The sequence below is a fragment of the Piliocolobus tephrosceles genome, chromosome 21, assembly GCF_002776525.5.
Source record: "Piliocolobus tephrosceles isolate RC106 chromosome 21, ASM277652v3, whole genome shotgun sequence".
NCBI classification, from domain to species: Eukaryota; Metazoa; Chordata; class Mammalia; order Primates; family Cercopithecidae; genus Piliocolobus; species Piliocolobus tephrosceles.
Genome location: NC_045454.1, coordinates 13,550,276 through 13,555,460, shown reverse-complemented (window position 1 = coordinate 13,555,460; position 5,185 = coordinate 13,550,276).

Below are 5,185 nucleotides of genomic sequence, written 5' to 3'. Positions count from 1 at the left end.
TTCTTGGATTACCTATCAGGGCAAACAAAGTTTAGCCATGTAAACAGATTCCATTTCATAAAAAAAAAAAAAACAATTTTTGGATATAGCTATCTTTTATAAAATGGTGAGTCTGTATTGCTACCTTATGGCTAGAACTCTAAGGTAAAAGCTATTGGATCTTTGTTTGTATATATGTGTGTACATATTTAGATATGTTTATGTGATTGCATTATTACATGTATGTAACATGTATTGTGTTGCTCTAGCATGCTACCAAATGACCTTATAAGTAGATGAGTAATTATAAATTAAGTAAGTACAAATGCTTTTCAAGTTCACACAGATCTTCAGTAAATAAAACTGGTTTTAAAATCATTAGTAAGATTAAAATGTCTTCAGAATTGTCAGCATACATTTTTGTCTGGGTAAATACGTTTTATAGTTTTATAGTTGCCTTGGCTAAATGTTTTAAGGTGTCACAGTTTGGCACAAAGGTTCTGAGACTATAAACCCAACTGAAAACAGAGTAATCTTTGTGCAATTTTTTTTTTTTGAAAAATAAAATTGACAATTGTTAGTTTAACGAAAACAGCTAAATCTTCTGAGTTATTGGCAAAATGCCCAGTGTTTAAGGTTCTTAGTTAGATGTATATCTGATATTCAGACTTTAAAAATATGGTTAACAGGGAAATAACTTTAAATAATGACCAACTTTATGTGATATCTCAGTTTTCAGTAGTAATCTAGATAAGCTGTTAAAAATGAGAAAATATTGAGTACATATAAATGAGATAAATGCTTATAGACTTATTGTGTAATTTAAAATCCTACAAATTTTAAATTAAATTATACTCATTCACCCTTTCTACTTTCCCATAAATTATGGCATAGAACGGTTGAGGACAGTGTAAATCCAGGTAATGGGTCAAGATCTTTATGAACTGAAAATAAAGTGCTACTAAAATCCTAGAGAAACCAAGGGCCAGACCAACAGCTAGCCAAAAAGTAGACAGTAACTCAACCATCCATTCATCTGTCAGATTGGATGGAATCAGACCATGGATACATCACACTCAGGTGAAGGCAGCTCCTCCTCAACCTGATACCTCAGACAACCAGACTGCTTGGTCATGTAAACCAAGACGACCTGAAGCTATTTATTAAAGAAAAATCATACAAATAAGTAACACCCTTCTGTTAACATGAATTGTTAATGAATTGTACAGTTATAAGTACATTCTTTATCTTTGCTAAAACTAACTTGTTTGCTGAATGGGCACAGCTGGTGAGTCACCTCTACAATAAAAGACTGTTGGGTCTGCGGGGTGCCACCCCTTTCTTTAATCACAGGCTTGCCATGGTGCATACAAACTGCTAACCTGAGCACTTGAGTATTTTTATACTTGGGTTAAAAATAGTCACCTGTTTCCCTTCTATGATTAGAGCAGCACTTACCATGAGTTCCCCACCTCTGAGAAAACACATAAACATATTTTCCTTCTGGTTCATAAACAGGTTAATGCCAGCCCCACTACAGGATATGCCATACATGATGGCATAGGATGGTTGAGGGCAGCGTAAATCCAGGTAATGGGTCAAGACTTCTATGCACTGAAAAACACAGTAACAGTACACCCTGCACTATCTCCCATGATATGGGATGATTACCTCTTCAACAATGTGGCCAAACCCTTGGACTGACTAATAACATGTGACCAGGACACACAATCAAAATAGCATCCACCTCCATAACAGAGCCTTATCCTTCCCCCCTGGGGTTTGCTATGGGTCTGCAGCACTCATGGTTGTCCTTACTGTTGGGGACCAGCCTTAACACCACCCGTAGGGTACCCGAAGTCCAGTGACGAAGTGGCAACACAGGAATGAGAAGAGACAGGTTAAGAGTTCATAAAGGTGGGAGCCAGGGGGCCAGAGCAAATCAGAGGCTGCAAAGGCCCAGAGTTTCAGTCTCTACACTATTTATTGAGTGTAATCACTTAGATCTAAGATGTTCAGGGCAAAACAGTGAAAGGGAGGCAGTGCGTTATACGCGTGATCTACAGCAGTGGTGGTTTAAGTGAATCTCCTTTGTGCTCAAACAGTGTATCTTTAATTTATCGGAGAGCAGCTGGTGGGAGTGGGCTTAAATAGGAGCCTGCATATCTGTCTACACTTCAATGCTTTAAAGGAGTGTCTTTTTTCTTGAACACAGTGTTTACAGATAAGAGAGCCGGTCTCACTCTGAGTATGGGAACATGATGGCAATTAGGAGGCTTTCTTCCTCAGAGGCCTCTTGTGGCTTTCCACAAATTACTGTCCCATATTTTTATGGCCAGTTTATGTAGGCACCCCACGAGCCCTTTTCCCAACACTTACAACTGGACTGGTAGACGCACCTGCGGGCGCCCTTCCCTACCAGGATGTATCCTTTCCCATTTAGACTCTCTCCATGCCAACTGGGAAAGTGTAAAGGCTAGACAACCCCATCAAAAATAGGCATCAAGGTGGTTGTACCCACTAGTCTTTCCCCCCCTCCCCGGGCAGTGGCCACAGATGTAAAATTACAAATAAAAGACCTGGTTAAACATATGGCCGCTACTTTTAATAATATCCAACATGCCATTCCCTTTCTCACTGAAAGACCCTCACAAGATTAGACAAGTGGCCCTGCAGAACTATACAGCCTTAGATACCCTGACTCAGCACAAGGCAGCCCTCGTGCACTGATTAAGACTGAATGTTCTGTCCGGAGCCGGGCGCGGTGGCTCAAGCCTGTAATCCAGCACTTTGGGAGGCTGAGACGGGCGGATCACGAGGTCAGGAGATCGAGACCATCCTGGCTAACACTGTGAAACCCCGTCTCTACTAAAAAATACAAAAAACTAGCCGGGCGAGGTGGCGGGCGCCTGTAGTCCCAGCTACTTGGGAGGCTGAGGCAGGAGAATGGCGTAATCCCAGGAGGCGGAGCTTGCAGTGAGCTGAGATCCGGCCACTGCACTCCAGCCTGGGCGACACAGCGAGACTCCATCTCTCAAAAAAAAAAAAAAAAAAAAAAAGACTGAATGCTCTGTCCGGGAGCAACGGACCACTGTGCCTGTAATCCCAGCACTTTGGGAGGCCGAAAAGGGTGGATCACTTGAGGTCAGGAGTTTGAGACTGGCCTGGCCAATACAGTGAAACCCTCTCTACTAGAAATACAAACCTTAGCTGGGCATGGCAGTGTACACCTGTAATCCCAGCTACTGGTGAGGCTGAGGCATGAGAATTAATCTTGAGAGGCAGAGGTTGCAGTGGGCCAAGATTGTGCCATGGCACTCCAGCCTGGGTGACACAGTAAGACTGTCTCAGGGAAAAAAAAAAAGAGCCAGTATTGTGTATATATACCACATTATTCTCACAATATGACCCAGGCTATGCATGCAGTGGACACCCACATTTCTGATACAGATGTAGGATCTTCTCCCAGGACCCTTGAACAGTGTGGTCCAGCTGACTTCCTCATAAAAGACGTTCATATACAGTACGGCTGGTATTCTTCTCATTGTCCTCATCAGCTGCTGTGGATTTTACTACTGTTATACGCTGAGGACAGACTTTCTCAAAAGTTCCTAGGTCCTTGGTCCTCCCACTGTAAGGCTCCAGCAAGTTCCTGCTATAGATCTGGGAATGCGGATAGATTTCCAACTCCAAGTGAATAGATTCCATTCTGGTACTTCCCAGGTATGCCCCCTTTCAGCAGAAAGCAGCCAGATTAACTGTGTTGCCCACTTTCCACAAAAATAGGATGAAGTTTGACAGTGGGGAATTCTAACAGTATTCCGGCTTGGAAATGCATTTAAAAACTTTTCTCCCTTTCCTCCCCAATCTCAGAATGTGGCCTTATATGTTAAAACTCTTCATCTCTCCCTTTCCCACCAGGTACTTCATGCACAGTGCTCCCTTGTATAATTGTGCTTGCTTAGAAATTCCAGGGACTAATTTTAAAGCAAAACAGACATAGAGACTAAACAAATCAGCCGCACAATCCTCCCACTCAGGGGCAGTTATGAACAGTTCATCCACCACCCCTGGGCCAATATCAAATGATGCAAACTGGACCTCCAGATGGGCAGATGACTCAAGAAAACCATCAGAAGACATGCAAGACCTGCACCTGACTGCACCGCTCCCACTTATTTCCCACACCAAGTTTTCCCTCTTAAACTCCCTCACTCAGCCCAAAAAGTTGGAATGGTCTTTTAAGGCATGAGCCTGGCCATTTCCCAATTGCTAACATTTGATTAGCTTTTCACGTTTTCAGCCTCTGAGTGGCAAGCAGCTGGACTTAAGCCGGTTATACATCCATAACACAGGATTACATGCCATATAATGAGATAAAGCAAACAAGATTTAGCTGTAAGGGATTATAAAATTGATGTCACCGTAATTTTTTGAACAGTTAAAATATCATCCCAACCTTCCATGTCACAGTAGACAATTGTTAGCATATTAATATCCTTCTATTATTTCTATGCATATAATCCCATCATTAGGTGGACAGACTTCTATTAATTGGATCCATCCCAGGAAGGATCTAACCCAGTTTTCTCATGAATAATGTTTTCTCTAGTCATTATAGGCCTCTGATCATCTTAATGGCTGTATATTATAAGGATTTATCAAGACTTACTCAAATAGTTTACTGACATTTTCCTTTTTGAATTCAGGATAAAGATCCTTGTGTACAATCTTTCTCGCTTTTGTCACAATCTCCTAAGTGAAATTTCTAGTGCTAGGACTGCCAGGTCAAAGAGTATTTATTGTCCACTAATACCAAGAGGTATTAAGCATAGAATGCTGTGTAAATGGTAATCCATCTAAATCATTACATTGAATACAATTTCAAGGTTGGGCACAGAGGTTCACATCTGTAATCACAACACTTTGGGAAGCCAAGGTGGGAGGAATGCTTGAGGCCAGGAGTTTGAGAACAACCTGGACAACATTGCAAGGCTCTATTAAACAGAATAAATAAACAATAAGATAAAATTCCAATAAAGACCCAACAGGTTTCTTGCCCTGCCACTTCCTTTTAAGGGGATAAATGTGACAAATTAATGTGTTTGAAATCTGCCAAAGCTCCTTCTAAAGTGGTCTAGATGCAGGAAAGACTTCACATAGAAAAGCAAGTAGCCCTGAACCTGAATGAAAATAATGAAACCAA